General features: G+C 40.3%; 1 long non-coding RNA gene across 1 annotated transcript; it reads left to right on the top strand.

Moving 5' to 3' along the window:
• On the top strand, positions 1–11,997 carry LOC132001690 (uncharacterized). The gene is made up of 3 exons (XR_009399650.1): positions 1–105; positions 4,818–4,957; positions 11,701–11,997. It is a non-coding gene; the product is annotated as an uncharacterized LOC132001690 (long non-coding RNA).
• Positions 11,998–18,231: the final 6,234 nt, after the last annotated feature.

An 18,231-nucleotide genomic window follows, 5' to 3' on the forward strand; every position in this document is an offset into this window, starting at 1 on the left:
GCTTTCAACACAGGGCCTGACGGCTGCCAGGATTTTCCCTTTCTGTCCTGGACCACAAGAAGGTCACAAAGTCTCTTTCCTCTGACTTCTGACGTTAGATGGCAAGTAAGTAGCATCACTTGTTTCACAATTCACAATGTTCTCCCTATAGTAATTCTTTTTTTTTTAAGATTTTTATTTATTTATTTGACAGAGAGAGAGCACAAATAGGCAGAGAGGTAGGCAGAGAGAGGGGAGGAAGCAAGCTCCCTGCTGAGCAGAGAGCCTGATGTGGGGCTCGATCCCAGGACCCTGAGATCATGACCTGACCTGAAGGCAGAGGCTTAACCCACTGAGCCACCCAGGCACCCCTCCCTATAGTAATTCTTTATGTATCTTGGCTTCTGGTGCTACCATTTAGTAGTGTCTTGGCCAAGTTAGTTAAACTCTCAGAATGTCTATTTTCTTATCTGTAAAACAGGATTCATAGACGGAAGGATTCCTCATAGAATTGTCATATGAATTACATGATCTTATGCATAAAGACGTAATGAACTGCTTGGCACTTGAGTGCTTAATACTTGTTAACTGTTTTCTGTTTCAGTATTATTAACACGACTGTATGCTTCTTACAGGGAAGAACTGGGTTTTATAGTATAACATAACGGTTAAAACTCTAGAATCTTGAGTTCAAATGTGAATTCCCACATAAGTATGTTGCTCAAGCTGGGTAGCCCTCTCTAGGCCTTAGTTTCCTTATCTGCAAAATGGGAATGATAAAAGAACCCAGTTCCTAGAGGTTGTTATAGGGATTAAATGAAATAACCCACTCACTGAGAATTTAGCATGGTGCCTGGCATAAATACTGATTTCTTGATCATTTAACAAGTATCAAGTAATGTGCTAAGGGTTTTATTTAGCAATATTTTATTTTATTTCTGTGAACCCCATGACCCTTGCCTAGCTTAGTACTACTCATATAATGACCTTTGAAATATTTATTGAATAAATGAGTGAGTGAATTAGTGAATGCTGAGCTGTATGCCACAAGAATCTTGCCTCTGTAAGCTGGTTTGTCCCAGGTTAACACTCCTCATTCCTCTGAGATGACTTGGTGTGTAAGCCATAAGGTTTAACATCTGTAAAAAACAGGAGAAGATTATAGAAAGGGGGAGGTGTTAAACCCTGGCCTTTTTCACTCTAGAGAAATCACTCATATTTTAGTGCTTGAACTTATTTCTCAGAACTGGTAAAATGAATTTTAAAACCGCTACCACTTTTGAGGTAAAATTTACAACATTCAGTGTCACGGAGAACATAGAGAAAGGAGCACCTTTTGGGAGGAAATAAAATTGATGCAACTGTTCCTGAGGGCGTTTAGCCTAAGAAAATAACTAGGGATGTGCACAAAGATGTAGTTTAAAGCTGGTCATCTTAGGGGTACCTGGGTGGCTCAGTCATTAAGCATCTGCCTTCAGCTCAGGTCATTATCTTGGGGTCCTGGGATCAAGCCCCACATTAGGCCCCCCGCTCAGCAGGAGGACTTCTTCTCCCTCTCCCACTCCCTCTGCTTGTGTTCCCTATTTTTCTGTCTCTCGCTCTGTCAAATAAATAAATAATCTTTTTTAAAAATTATTAAATCTGGTCATCTTAGTGATGTGTATAGCCTACAAAAAGGAAATACTCTAGATGTCTCATAAAAGGAGGTGGGATAAATGATACTTTATTCACAAATGAGATATCTTGCAGTCATGCAAAAGAAATTGTAGTAATGAGTTTAATGACATGGGAAAATATTCCAGATACTTATTAACTTGTGACTTTAAGAAAATTACTTAATTTCTCTGCCTCAGTCTCCTTATCAGTAAATGGGAATATTAATATTGACCTCCTTATAGTTATCATGAGGATTAAATGAGTTATGCATAAGAATATTTGGAATTGTACCTGTCCCATTTATAGATATAACCTGTAATTATTATTATGTGAGAAAAAAGTTTAAAAACAATGTGTATGATATGCTATTACTTACAAAACATATATACATAGGGGAAAAGGTATGAAAGTACATACTTCAAAATGTTATGAGCTACTTCTTGGTGTTGGAAATAATGGTATATTTTATAGCTGGTTTTGCCTTTTTTTTTTTTTTACAATAAATATATATGGCTTGTGTAACTTAAAAACAATAATTAAAACAAAAACAAAACATAGGGTGCCTGGGTGGCTTAGTCGGTTGAGCCTCCGACTCTTGGTTTTAGTTCATGTCATGATCTCAGGGTTGTGAGATCAAGCCCCATAATAGGCTCTGAGCTCAGCAAGGAGTCTGTTTGTCCCTCTCTCTCTGTTCCTTCCCCTGCTCCCACTCTCTCTCTCTCTCAAATAAATAAATAAAATCTTTAAAAAAAAAAAAAAGATCAATTTCTTCAGTAGGGGAGTCAGGGTGACGAGAATTTTCTACCCTGTCTGTGCCCTTCTTGTTAGCTGGTATAGCTGGTATAAAAGTATGAAAGGGGGTTAGTTTTCTTTCACTTTAAAAGATAATCTCCCCTTAGAGGAGAGATGGACCCAGCATCCAGAATGCCCTTAGGCAGTAGCAAGTCCTTAGCAAAGTGGGGCCTGGCAATATAGAACCAACACTGAACTCTAGAGGTGAACAGGATATGAGTCATCACACTGGCATTCTGTCAGGTTGACTAAAATCATGTCTATGTTTTCCTTGGAGGTGTGAATGTGAAGTGATGAGATTAATTTAAAAAAAAACATACAAATATATCAAGATAAACATCTAAATAAATGGCTCCCTTCAAAGTACTTATTTTGAGAAATCACACACTTACTAACAAATTTTTGCTATTCGTATAATTTTTTGGATTTTGGGGGGGATGGGAGAAGTCAAACCAATAGACCTCAAAATTGTTTTGGATGGAATATTTTTCCTCCTCCTAATTTATTAAAATTGTGATACTAAGTGCTTTTCAGGTTTTTTTTTTTTTAAATACTAAGTGCTTTTAAAGATGTAGTGAAACAGGTATTATTCAAGTGTTTCTAGTGGCATTATAAATTAGTAAAAACCTACTGGAAAGCAATTTGGAAGTAAATATTAAGAATCATCAAATCTTCTGGGGCACCTGGGTGGCTCAGTTGATTAAGCATCTGACTCTTGATTTCAGCTCAAGTTATGATCTCATGGGTGAGAGAAAATTAAGAAGGCTCCATGCTCAGCTCGGAGCCCCTTGCAGGGCTTGATCTCATGACTCTGAGATCATGAGTTGAGCTGAAATCAAGAGTTGGATACCTAACTGACTGAGGCACCCAGGCACCCCCTGCCTTTTTAAAAAAATATTTGTTTCAACAGTGCCACTTTTAAAAAACTTATTTATTTGACAGAAAGCAGGGGAAACAGCAGGTAGAGGGAGAAGCACAAACTTCCCACTGAGCAAGGAGTCCAACTCAGGAGTCAGTCCCAGGACCCTGGGATCATGACTTGAGCTGACGGCAGATGCTTAACCAACTGAACCATCCAGGCACCCCACTTCTGATTACTTCAAAATTGGAATTTGTCTTTATGGAAGATGAAGATTTGCAGGGCACCTCGGTGGGGCAGTCAGTTAAGCCTCCAACTTTTGATTTCATCTCGGGTCATTATCACAGGATTGTGGGATCAAGCCCCACATTGGGCTCTGTGCTGGGCACTTGGGCACAGAGCCTGCTTAGGATTCTTTCTCTCCCTCTGTACGCACCCCCTCTCCCACCACTCACTCCCTCTCACTCAAAACAAACAAACAAACAAACAAACAAACAAAAAAGAAGATTTGCTGCCAGAGAGCCTGTGTCATAGACCCTGAAGTTTTTTCTGAATTGGGCGTCCCAGTAATGGTTTGAAGAGTGGAAACCTCCTGGGCATAAGCGTGCTGCCTCCAAGGTGATGACAACCTTGAAGTAAATAATATTCATTTGTTGGTACCAGGTATGTCCTGTGTTTAAGGAATCACTCAAAATACTGTTGTGGGTCCCAGACCGACCAGAGATTGGGCCCACTTCTGAAAGTCAGTCTTTATTAGATGTACCTGAAAAGGTAGGTGGTCTAGAGGAAATAATCATCACTCCCATTTATGAAGCACTAACTATGTTGTAGGCACTATGCTAAAAACAAAAACTATCATGTTTTAATCTCTAACAACAATATTTCAAGATAGATATTATTGTCTTAATTTTACTGGTGAGAAAAATGAGGCTCTCGGAGAAACATGGTCATGGTCACAGCTGTGAGAGGCGGAACTGGATTTTAACCAAGCTTGCCTTCAAAAGTATCTTAAGACTCAACAGTGCTCAGTAGAGCTCCTACCATTTGCATGAGTTTATTTGGTGACCTAATACTGATGGGGAGGAACAGAAAAGCTTTCAGGGGGAAAACAGTCTTTAATGTCCCCCTACCTACCCTTGAGGACCTGCCTATGTCTGAGTCCTGTAGAATAAGGGACTGCAAATTAACTGTTTTCTGGGGCACCAGGGTGGCTCAGTAGGTTGAGCATCTGCCTTCAACTCAGGTCATGATCCCAGGGTCCTGAGATTGAGTCCTGAGACTGAGTCCCCGTGGGGCTCCCTGCTCAGCAGGGAGTCTGCTTCTCCCTCTGTCTACCCCTCCCCCTGCTTGTGCTCTCTCTCTCACTCTGTCAAATACATAAAATATTTTTTAAAAAATAAACCAAACTGTTTTCCTGTTTTATTCCAAGTCTCAAACAGAGCTGCTATGGGGCCCAGATGACAGAATGTGAAAAGGTGGAGGAATAGGGTCTCTAGCACCCTTTTTTGAAATATATTCCACTTTGTTACAGTGTGGATCTTGAAGAATTGCTCTGTTATTCTGAGGTGGACACAAACTGGCAAGGACATCAGAGTTGGTGAAGTCCCAACCCAGGCCAAGAACCCAAAGAGCCTCCCTGGGCAGCGACATTGGTGGCCAAAGTAGGAACAGGTAAGTGTAATGGATACACCTTGTCTGTGTCAAGATTCTTAGGAGATATCTACAAGGACAGGATCATTTAACCAGATAAGACCTGTCAGTTGGGAGCATGGGAGTGATTTATTCCTTGAGGCCCAAGGAGGCTCAGGTGATAAGAACTTAGAGCTCTACTCTGTACACAGAAAGAGTTCAGCGGCATTTGTAGACATCTTATGGACATGGTTCACCTGGGATGCAAATACTGAAGGAACTCAAATAAATGACACTTGAAGAAACAAGAAGATATAATGAATAATCCAATAAAGAGAATGTAGAAGCAATAGTAAGTAAATAAAGTGATTCAAAGTGGCTACATCTGATGATCACCTAAATATCCTATTAGAATCTTGGGGATGTGGACCCAGGAATCTCTATTTTTCCCTTATTAATCTCTCTAGGTGAATGTGAAGATCTGTGGTTTAGGAACCACTATTCCTGGCAACCCTATTCAAAAACTGCAAATCATTTTCAAGCATTTGGAAATTAGCTCTTACAGATGGAAGCAAAATTGGACCCCTCTTTATTGCTTTCTAGGAACTGGCAATCTAATTAGAGAAGTGAGGACATACCTCATAAGATCTTCAGGGTTAGAAGTAGGTCTTGAAAGATGAGTACAATTTCAGGGGTGCCTGGGTGGCTCAGTGGGTTAACCTGCCTTCAGCTCAGGTCATGATCTCGGAGTCTGGGGATGGGGGCCTTGTCAGACTCAACACTCAACAGGGAGTCTGCTTCTCTCTTTGCCCCTGCCTTACCCCATCCCCCCATGCTCTCACTCTCTCTCCAATAAATAAATAAAATCTTAAAAAAATAAAGATGAGTACAATTTCAAAAATGAAGTAGTTGAAGAATAGGAATGAATGAAAGCAGGAGGTGGTTGAGAGGACAGTGAGTCCTCCACCTTTATTTTATTTTAAAGATTTTATTTATTTATTTGACAGAGAGAGATGACAAGCAGGCAGAGAGGCAGGCAGAGAGAGAGGAGGAAGCAGGCTCCCTGCTGAGCAGAGAGCCCGATTTGGGGCTCGATCCCAGGACCCTGGGATCATGACCTGAGCTGAAGACAGCAGCTTAACCCACTGAGCCACCCAGGCGTTCCAGTCCTCCACCTTTAATTTGTATAAGTAAACTAAGATCTGACCCAACCATTCCTCTTTTAGGATATTTTTCCAGGAAAACTATTAAGGCTTATACCCTTTGCTGTGTTATTCATAATTTCAAGGAACACCTCAAAAGAACCAATATATTGTACAGTAATAGTAGAAAACAATTACATCATAGAATACTATACAACTCTGTAGAATAAATCTGTGTACGTAGAATGCTGTTGTAGAAAATGTAATCCATGGGGAAACGCTCATGATACATAAAGTAGCAAACAAGAATATTAAATACATCAGGTATGATCCCAATTTTAAAATACATAGATACATGTGTGTGTATATACAGTGGAAAGAGCTACAAAATGTTATGGATTATGCATAATATTTTTTTCCATTTTGCTTATCTGTATCTGTATCTGTATCATGAATTTTCTGCACTGATTGTGTTCCCCTGTTTTTGAGCATTATATCATGGAAACTTACAAACATACCCCAAAAAAGAAAGAAGTGTATAGTAAACCCCCATTTACCAATCACCAAGCTTCAGCAATTTCCAAAACTTCACCAATGTTATTTCATCTCTCTGTCCCCCCAACACTTTTTATTCTTGGGGGAGAGAGAGAGAGAGAGAGAGAGAGAGAGAGAGAGAGAGAGAGCGCACATGTGAGTGGCTGGGGAGGGGAAGAGGGAGAGGGAGACAGAGAATCTTAAGCAGGCTCCACGCCCAGTGCAGAACTAGATGCCAGGCTCCATCTCACCACCATGAGATCGTGACCTGAGCCCAATCCAAGATGCCGGTGCTTAACCAACTAAACCACCCAGGCACCCTCCTGGAGAATATTAAAACAAATCCCAGATAGCATGCCATTCTTTGCTTAAATATTTTTAGCATGTATCTCTAACTTAATATTTAAACAAGAGCATACCATTATTATATGTAACAAAATTAACACCAGTTAATATCACGTGATCCTCACTTATTATTCGCATTTCCCTAATTGTCCTTTCATGATTGGTTCATTTGGGTCAGGATCCAAAAGAGGTCAACATGTTACATTTGGTTTTTATGTCTCTTAAGTTTCCTTTTCTTCTATAATGTTTCCTTCCTCCCCGCCTCTCTTTTCATGCCAGTGATATCAAGTAACAGAAGAAGCTAGATAATCTGGTTTACAATATACAGCTCAGTCATCTGCTGTTGGTGGTTCCTACAGGAAGGTCTCCCTGCCCACCTCTGATCATCCCTCCATGTGGCACAGGGGATATTTAATTCTATTTAATTGTTAATTCTTATTCCAAAGGACCTTTAAGGACCTTCAGATTCAACTGTGAAGAGTAACTCAAGAAAGGAAAGCCTAGAAAGGTGACTCCCTCCGCCTCTACAGTAACTTAAACCAGGCCCAGTTCCTTTGGACGCTGTTTCCTGTCTGGTACTCTGATAATCCATGTCAGGAAGCCCATCTCCTTTCAGAGACTGGCTCTTCAGGATGATTCTGGGGGCAGGAGGGTACTGGCGTGGCCAGAGGCTGGAAATAGCATCTTTAGCCCCAAAGCTATCCCTTTTTCACTTACATTATTAACCAGTTTGGGGAGCATTTGATCTTCATCACCAACTGCTCCAGACAAGCTGAATGAAGGTAAGAATCAGAGCCACACTCACCTGGGCTCTACACTTTCAACTTTGAGAGTTCTTGAATGCAACTGTCTTCAGTATGTCTCTCTTGAGTTAGAGTGCTCCCATCTGGATAGGTAGCCCTCTACATCTGGAGCACAGTTTTCATCCTAGAATGTTCCTTCCTGCTTCTTGGAATTCCCTTTGCTTCTCCCCTGCATTGGCTCTCCTGTGTATTAAATCCCATAACTTTTATCTTTGTTGGACCTCTAGTTTTGGTGGACTATATCTGCCAGTAGCTTCTCATGAAAGGATGCATTAGAGGTAAAAATTTTGGGGATGCCTGGCTGACTATTGATCTAGGGGTTATGAGTTTGAGCCCATGTTGGGTGCAAAGATTACTAAAATAAATGAATACATTTTTAAAAAGAGGTAAAAACTTTAACCCCTCATGTATTTGATTATGTCTTTATCCACATGTCTTAATGATGGTGTCTATGGTTTAACCAGCCATAGTATCCTAGGATGAAAATCATCTTTCAGAATTTTGAAGACATTCCTCCCTTTGCTTCTACTTCCATGTTGCTGTCGAAAAGCCAGAGCCATTCTGATCCCTGATCTATATGGGGCCAGTTTTCTTTTTCTGTAGAAGCTTATAGAATCTTGTCTTTATTTACAGAGTTCTGATATTTCATAGTGGTGAGTCTTAATGTGGGTCTATTCTCATTCATTGTGCTGGGCATACAGTGGATAATCTGGAAACTTACACGAAATGATTTTATGATTTCCTCAACTCTTTTTAAAATAATCTTTCCTTATGGAACTTTTATTCAGCTATTGCACTTCTTTGGCTGGTGCTCAAATTTTCTTTTTTAATTTTTTATTATTTTATATTATTACTTATTTATCTTTTTAAAAAGATTTTAAGTAATTTCTGCACCCAATGTGGGGCTCGAACTCACAGCCCCAAGATCAAGAGTCACATGGTCTTCCAACTGAGCCCACCTGGCCCAGGATTCAGCATTGTTGGGTCTGTCGGAACCCTCATTTATCTGCTTTTCCACATCCAAAATTCTGTTGTATTTATTGTCCCCTCTCTCATTTTTTATGCTTTAATGCAATCCTTTACTGAAGTTTTAGTGGGATTGGGAGGGGAGGGGATAGATAGGAAAATCAGATCTATAAGAAGTTATAGCCATTGACTTTATCTTTGAAATCAGAATGTTTAGCACAGGTCCAAGTAATTATAAGCATTCGATAAACAATATCTTAGTTTCAGTGAAATATGGGAATCTGCACTTCGGAGAATGCCTAAAACAAGGCACATAACAAATATTGAAGCCAGTATTATTGGTATGCACATTAAGCTATACTTAACATTCTGAAACCTGTTTATTCTATTTAATACAATCTTAGGTTCATTCTTCTCCATCAGAAGTCTACCTTACTCTATTTTATTTTTATTTTTTTATTTCCAGTTAACACACAGTGTTATATAAGTTTCAGGTGTGCACATAGTGATTCAACACTTCCATACATCACCTGGTTCTCATCGCGACAAGTGGACTCCTTAATCCCCGTCACTTATTTCACCCATTTCCCCTCCCCTCTGGTAACCATCAGTTTGTTCTCAATAGTTAAGAGTCTCGTTTTTTTGTTTTTTGGTTTTGGGGATTTTTTTTTTTTTTTTGTAATCTCCACACCCAACGTGGGGCTCAGACTCACCCCCCAAGATCAAGAATCACACTCTGTTCTGACCGAGCCAGCCAGGTGCCCCAAGAGTCTGTATCTTGATTTATCTTTCTCTCTCTTTTTTTCCCCTCCTTTGCTTGTTTTGTTTCTTAAACTCCACATATGACTGAAATCATATGGTTTTTTGTCCTTCTCTGACTGCCTTTACTCTTTTTAAAGTTGCACACTATTCTATAGAATAGATATGCCATTTAATCATACTTCCATTGATGGACATTTGTTTTTCAATTTTTTTTCTGAAATACCAGCAATTCATACCCTAGTAATACATCCTTAAACACATGTGCTCGTATTTCTTTAAGATAAAGACTGAGAAGTGGAATTGCTCTATCATACTCACATGGAAAGTGTCTAATAGAAATTTCCAGAGTAAAAGAAGCATGTGAGTGATTAATCAGGATTTAATTATGGAAAGCACACTAGACTTGAAAGCAGAAGGTGTAAATCCCAATGATGGCTCTACCACTTATCTTAGGAAACTGTTTCTTTTTCATTTGTTGACAAATGTTTACTGGATTCTGCCTACTCCATGCCAGGCAGTGTTAGAGACTAGAAATAAGAGATGGATAAGGCATAGTGCTTGCTCTCAAGAAATTTACAGGGATTGGTGGGGAGGCAGACACATGAATAGATGCTGCTGCTTGCTCACTGTGGGCTCACTGTGGCCTTGAGAAGTAGTTTAACCTCCTGAACATCTGTTTCTTTTTCTGTAAAATGAGTAATAGCCCCTAAACCATAGGGTCGTCATCAAGGTTATGAAGTAATGGATGAGAAGTGCAGAAGTGCCCTTCACAGTGCCTGGCACATCCCATGCACTCAATAAATGGAAGCTATAGTTATTATTTAGTAACAAGATAATTATAATAAGTAACTTTTATAGTTGCTATAATAGAAGTTCTACCTCTCTGAACTCATTTCTACAGTACTAAATGAACTGTTGAGACAATAATATACAATATACAAAGTGGCACTTGATAAAGACTAGTTTCTTTTCTTGCATTTTTATGTTGAGACAGAGGGTAAACAAACAGAGGGAAAGAAAATATCCATATGTTTGAACACAGCAGTGATCTTCCCAGTCCATGTGTCACAGAGCCAATTCTGGACACTTCTTTAACTACACAGATTTCTCCTGTGGCCATATCTGAACATCTGGAATAAGGCTACATACCTCCCTGACCACAGACAGAGTGCTAACATGGCTCAGGGCTGATGGCTGCCTCCTGCTGGGGACTTTTTTCTTCCAGTTTGCTAAGTGCAACTTGTATCCCATACTTAATGGGGTCACTTATTTGCTTGACACTGGCTTCTTTGAAGTAGTTTTGTTTTGTTTTCTTTTCTTTTCTTTTTACATTGATATAAAGTAAGAATTAAAGGAAGTGTATCTTGATACCAAAAATTCTGAGCTTTAGTTTCTAATTAAAGGTAATTTACCAGCAAGTTTAAGTAGAATTAAATGACAGAAAAAGAATAGTTTATGAAGGGGCACCTGGGTGACTCAGTGGGTTAAGCCTCTGCCTTCAGCTCAGGTCATGATCTCAGGGTCATGGGATCGAGCCACACGGGATTGAGCCACACATCGGGCTCTCTACTTAGCAGGGAGCCTGCTTCTGCCTGCCTCACTGCCTACTTGTGATCTCTGACTGTCAAATAAATAAATAAAATCTTTAAAAAAAAAAAAAGAATAGTTTATGAATATTTTGGGTAGGTTCTCTGTTTTAGGAATTAACTAGTGTCTAACTAATTGATACTTTGCTATTATTTCTTGTTGTTTTTGCCTGTTTCTCTATTTCCCTGGAGGGTTTTTGGTTTTCTTTTCTCTCTCTCTTTTTTTTTTAATAATTATCTCTTCCTTTATTTTATTTATTTTTTTAAGATTTTATTTATTTATTTGACAGAAAGAGAAATCACAAATTAGCAGAGAGGCAGGCAGATGTTGGGGGGGAACAGGCTCCCTGCTGAGCAGAGAGCCCAATGTGGGGCTCGATCCCAGGACCCTAAAATCATGACCTGAGCTGAAGGGAGAGGCTCAAGCCACTGAGTCACCCAGGTGCCCCTCCCTGGAGGGTTTTAAAAGCACTGACATTTATTTCCTCTATCTGGATGTATGCTTGTCCATGCAGATCATACAAAATTCCTCTGAGTTTTTATAAGCTTTGCAGAGATAGTATGGTGCAATGGGCTAGAGTCCAAATTTTATTTTATTTATATCTATTTTATTTTGTTTTATTTTATTTATTTATTATTTTTTTAAGGAGCGTGGCATGGGTGTTGAAATCATGACCCTGAGATCAAGATCCTGAGATCAAGACCTGAGCTGAGATCAAGAGTCAGACACTTAATCAACTGAGCCACCCAGGAACGACACCCCCCCCCCGTCCCAATTTTAGAGTCAGGCAGACCTGGGTTTGAATTATAGCTCTTCTACGTCTTTGCTCCTCATCTTAGACAAAATCTCTGCATCCATTTCCTCATCTGTAAAATAGGCAATATTACCTATCATACTGATAATGACGGTCACTAATCCTATGATACTAACATTATAGAATAAACATGGGTTGAAAGAATCAGATAATACGTGTGAACTGCTCAACACAGTATGCGCTTCCAGTTTTTAGTTATGATCATGATCATTTTTATTTTCATTTAGGTATCATGCAGTGCTTGGCACCTGGTTGATGCTCAGAATCTGGTAGCTATTTCAAGTTACCTACAGTTTCTAACTGCCAGGATTACGGCTTTGTTATTGTTTCATTTGTTAGCGATAAACACCATCTTTATCCTCATACTTAGGAACTTAGGAACTCATCATCTCTGTCATTCTGACAGTGCCTGGCCCCTTGCTGGGCACACAGTAGGCGCTCAGTACTAGCTGTTGAATCATGTCCAGTTGAGCTAAACATCCATTCAGGCATTAGTGCACAGCTGTGTCACTAAATAGATGCCATTCCAAAATTGACAGCCAACCCCTGACACAGACATGCTTGAATGGTTTGTAAGCCATGATTTCAACTTCCTGCATTGCAGACATCTCAGTTAACAAGCCATTCCACTCATATGACCATTGGAAGGAAAGGACAAGCTAATAGAAATATGTAGCTTAACAGCCACGAAAATGAGCTTTGGTCTAGGTAAATCCAGACTTACGCCATTGCCCTAGCACTATCTAGTGGATCAGCGACTTAATCTCTAAGAACATCAGTTTTCTCATCTGTGAAAAGAGAATAACCATATCTTCTATCTCATCAGGTTATGGGGAGAAGTATTTTCCAGGTAATGCCTTCTCTTTTTCTTTCCTTGTTTTACTTCTACTTTTTCAGCTTGGCTGTCCCTTCTTCCAAAAAGCTTTTCCTGCCACCCATGGTAGGTTGGGTTCACTATTATACTCTCCCTAAAGTACCTGCCAATTACCCTCTATAATTACTTCCTCAACTACTCATTTCCTTTCTGGATTGTGAACTCCCATAGGACAAGGATGGTATCTGTCTCATTTATTCTTGTGTGCCCAGTGCCTTGGTATATAATGTTTTGGGTGGACTGTATTTGTTAACTGAGTGAACTAACAAGCTAATAATGCACATATACATAGAGCCTAACATTTAACAAGCTCTCAATAAATAGGAGATAGTATTATTAGCAACATAGTTTTGGTGCTGAGTTTATTCACCTTGAGAAAGCTAGTGTAGTAAGAAAAGCAACAAATTAGAGATAGGTATTGTGAATCTAGCTCTGTGTCTTGTTTTTAATATGTCCTTTTGCCAAATCTTTATTCTTCCCATTTTTCCACAATTGAAATGAACATAAGATATTCCCCCAGTATCCACCTCAACTTGATTCTTATAAAGTCTGCCCTTTGTCAGACCAGATCGTATTCTGCCCTAGTACTTTTCTGTTTTTTCAGCTGCTAACTGTTGACCCCTGACCTTCTCCATTCTGACCATCTAGCCTCCAACTGGCTACCTCCCAGCTTCCAGCTACATTGGTCCTCTCAATGAAGTCCGAAATCCTTAAGGTGCCTGCTAGAGCCTTTCCGTCTTCCCACCTTCTCCTTGCTCACTGTTCTCCAGCCAGTGAGCTTTCCTGATGTTTCCTGGAGGCACTAATCTCCCCGATTCAACGCCTTTGGACATGGCAGTCCCTCCACTTGGAGCATTGTCCCCTCTCTCTTTATCTGGCTAGCCTCTATTTAATCTTAATGTCTCAGCTTTTAACACCACTTCTTCAGGGAGCATTATTTGGCTCCTTTGGAAGAAATTAGGTCTCCCTCTTATATGCCCTCTTCCTTGTAGATCTGGTATAATACATTGTCAAACCTTCTCATTTTAAAAGAAGTTAAGAATCTGGCCTTAAATGTGGAATTTCAGCTTTTAATACTAGAAACTAATTTAAAAATTATAAAACACTGAGGGCCAGACAAAAATATCTGTTGGTTAGTGACTGCCTGTGGCCTGCATGTTTGTGGTCTGAGCTGTTCAACCTTGGCCTATACTTGGTAACTAATCCTGTGTTAATCATCACTCCATTGTCACTCCATTTAACTGTCCACTCTATGCCAAGTACTGTGATTGGTGCTTTATATAGATGATTTCATGTAATATCCAAAACCACCTGTGAGGTCAGGTAAGGTTCAGAGAGGTGAGAACACTTGCCCAAGGTCACAGGCCAGAAGCGGTAGAGCCATGTGCCAAAGGTCTTCCCACTGCACTGTTTTGTGTCAAGGTACTATTTGTCAGTTTAGAATAGGAGAAACTTCTGAAGCTCTGCCTAGCAACTATTGATATTTTTTTCTGCTCACTCTGTACCAGCCATTGTGCTAAGTGGTTTACATGATCTGATTCAATCTTCACAACTATACAGAAGAGCTCTTATCATCACCATTTTATAGATGAGAGAACTGAGGTATAGAAGAGGGATTTGATTGACCCAGCATAAAGGCAGACAGTCTGATGCCACAGTCCCCATTCCTGGGAACTACTGTCACAAGTTTGGGTTTGTGGCAGAGTAGTGAGCTTCAAGGGAAAGGAGAAAGGGAGAAATTTTTATCACTCTTTCTCCAATCCAGAGCCCTACAGAGAAAACTCAACTGAGAGAAGAATCCCCCTAGTTTATTTCCAGGGACAGGCTGTTGAGAAATGTGGCCTGCAGGTGGCAGCACTCTAAACTGCGAAGTTCAAAGCAACAGTGATCAAGCTCTGGACAGTCAGTCCCTTACTTGCATATTGTTCTCTGATTGGTCCGATTCATTTTGGCTAATGAATCAGACTTGGTTCTCAGCCCAGTCAAAATGGCCAGGTTTGTAGAGCCATTCCCATCTGTCAAAGAAGGGAGCGCTCTCAGAATTTGAAACTGTGGAATTTGAAACTGCGGTGATGTCATCCAGTCCAACCACCATCACCTGTGATTTTAAACTGCGTTAGGTAGAACCGGGTTTCAGTGATTCACCAAAACTTTTTGAGATCTTAGGGTTTTGGGGTTTTTAAAAATTTATTTATTTGAGAGAGAGAGAGAGAGAGAGAGAGGGAGAGAGCAGGAGTTGAGGGGCAGCGAGAGAGGGAGAAGTGGACTACCCCCTGAGCAGGGGAGCCAGACACAGGGCTCAATCCCAGGACACTAGGATCATGGTATCAGCCCAAGGGAGATGCTAACTGACTGAGCCACCCAGGTATCCCAATCTTAAGGTTTTTAAAAATATTGATTTATTTATTTGAGAGAGAGTGAGAATGGGGAAAGGGGCAGAGGAAGAGGGAAAGAGAATCTCAAGCCGACTCCACAGAATATGGAGCTCAGCACAGGACTAGATGCCACAACCCTGAGATCAGGACAAGAGCTGAAATCAAGAGCCAATGCTCAACTGACTGAGCCAGCCAGGTTCCCCAAGATCTTGGCTTTTAAAAGAAATTCTCTTTTTTGATAGTGGTGTTTTTACAGTAGAGTCTATATTGAAGGGAAAATCCAATAGCCGGAAAGAGTATACAGTGTGAAATCAGTTTCTCTATCACACACTATTCAACTGCACTATTTTTGCACTACAGAGGAAAGCTTACGTATTCTTCGAGGTATAGACTATGGATATAAAAGTATGTATTTACACATATCCTTTAAATTAAATAACCTAAAACTATTAACTTTTGTTTTTAAGATTTATTTATTTATTTAACAGAGAGAAAGAGCACAAGCAGGGGGAGCAGCAGACAGAAAGGGAGAAGCAGTCTCCCTGCTGAGCAGAGAGCCCAATGTGAGGCTCAATGTGGGATTTGATCCCAAGACCCCAGGATCATGACCTGAGCCAAAAGCAGATGATTAACTAACTGAGCCATCCAGGTGCCCCTCTCAACACTCCCCCCCCCACACACTTTTTTTTTAAGATTTTATTTATTTGAGAGAGAGAGAATGAGAGAGAGAGAGCATGAGAAGAGAGAGTTCAGTGGAGCCAGGCTCCCTGCCGAGCAGGGAGCCTGATGTGGAACTCGATCCCAAGACTCCAGGATGACCTGAGCTGAAGGCGGTTGCTTAACCAAGTGAGCCACCCAGGCGCCTGCAACATTTTCTTTTATCCACATCTATCTCTGTAGCTTTAACTGATTCACTGTGACTGCTTTGTGCTATTCTGTATTATGACTATATCACAGTTGATTTGCCCATTGTCCAGTAGATGCATATTTAGCTTGTCTCCAGTTTTTTTCTTTGAGATTTCAAACAATACTACAAGGAACATCCTTGCACCTGCAGACCATGTCCATGTTCACTGCTGAAAACTTGAAAACTTGATAAAAATAGAAAGACAAAAACTAATATTACTTATAACAGTTATTGTTTACTGAGTAGTTAATGTATATCAGCTACAGTGCTGGCTACTTTATGTATGTTACTTTAATTATCACACCAAACCTATATAATAGGTTCTATTGTGTTTTCCATTATACAATGGAACTGAATCTTAACCAGTTTAAATAACTTGGGCAATGGCACACAGAGAGTGGCAGAACAGCTTTTTAATTGCCAGAGCCCATGTTCTTAATGAGCATGAGCTGCAAATCCAGAAATCTTAATGGTTAGCAATAGTGTTTACTTTCCTTTTTTTTTTTTTTAATAGGTTCTTTACCCAACACGGAACCCAACACAGGGCCAAAGTCACCACCCAGAGATCAAGACTCAGACACTTAAGTGACTGAACCGTCCAGACACATCTAGTGTTTACTGTTAGTTGGTTTCTCAGAAGAAAAAGAGATTTGGCTCAGGCTACTTCCCATTTAAAAAATTATGTTGGGAGTATAATACACATGCAGGAAAGTATAGGTATCCCAATTAATGAATTTTTACAAATTTAAGATACCTATGGACCAAGAACCCAGATCCAGATCAAAAAACTATCTTACGGGGGTGGCTCGTGGGTTAAAGCCTCTGCCTTCGGCTCAGGTCATGATCCCAGGGTTGAGGGATGGAGGCCCACATTGGGCTGTCTGCTCAGCGGGGACCCTTCTTCCCCCACCTCCTCTGTCTGCCTCTCTGCCTACTTGTGATATTTGTCAAATAAATAAATAAAATCTTAAAAAAAAAAATCTTACCAGCATCCAGAAACCTCCTCTTACCTTCTTCCAGACACTGCTCTTCCTCCATGAAGTGGAGCTGCTATCCTGACTTTCAACAGAATTTTTTAAAATTTTTATTCATTCATTTGACAGAGAGGGACACAGTGAGAGAGGGAAGGCAAGCAGGGGGGAGTGGGAGAGGGAGAAGCAGACTTCCTGCTGAGCAGGGAGCTGGATGCAGGGCTTGATCCCAGGTCCCTAGGATAATGACCCAAGTCGAAGGCAGCTGATTAACAACTGAGCCACCCAAGTGCCCCTCAGCGAATATTTTGCCTGTGTTTTATTTTATATATGTTAAATCATACAGTATATGCTCCTTTGGTCTGGCTTCTTTTAGTGTTAATGAAAATCATCCATATGGCTGAGTATAGCATACTATAGGACAGAAAAGACATATGAGCAACATAACATCCTGCAAAGAATTATGAGTACCATTGAGTCTTTCATCAAGATTGTTGCCAGCCATCACCTTGAAGACAGCATGATAAATGGGATCTAATATAGAACATAGACAGATCTGAGCAATGCAAGGGATGTTCTGGTATCACTATTGCCTTACCACATCCTCTCAGACTTCCCTTAGAGTCTAGCTGAAGCTGCAGAAAACAGCTTAGTGAGGGCTTCAATTCTTCTCGCATTTTTTTCTGCATTCTGTCCTGGAGCTTTTCCAAAACCAGGTTACAGGACACTGGTGGAAACCTGTTCTGAATGCAAGAGGATCTGATGCCCCCGGGCTAATCCTAATTAATGGGGCATAGAAGCCAATGGATAAATCCTTCTCAGAGCAATCCTTGGGTGGACCATGTTGAGAGGCATTCTAGACAATCCTCAGATGGTTTTGGTAGGTTCTACCCCAAGGTGCTAATAGCAGTGCTCTTAGTTGGCAATGCACCCTTGGGATGGCTCCATCTTTTCTGTTTTACTCTAGGATCTTACATTAAATCCCTGGGAGCACATTCCAAATAAATTACCTGCAACTAGTACTTGTCTCTAGTTCTTCTTTCTGGGCAGAATCCTAATTAAGGCATATGTAAAATTCCTAGATGCTCAAGAAAAAGGAGTTTTATTATTACTACTATTACTACTACTGTTATCACCATCATTAGTTACCTGGCATTTCATAATTGCCGTCCATATCCATCCCCTTCCCCAGGGATGGTACTGAAATTCCACAATTAGAACTTCGATGGCAATAAT

Source organism: Mustela nigripes, chromosome 14 (assembly GCF_022355385.1).
Source record: "Mustela nigripes isolate SB6536 chromosome 14, MUSNIG.SB6536, whole genome shotgun sequence".
Lineage (NCBI taxonomy): Eukaryota > Metazoa > Chordata > Mammalia > Carnivora > Mustelidae > Mustela > Mustela nigripes.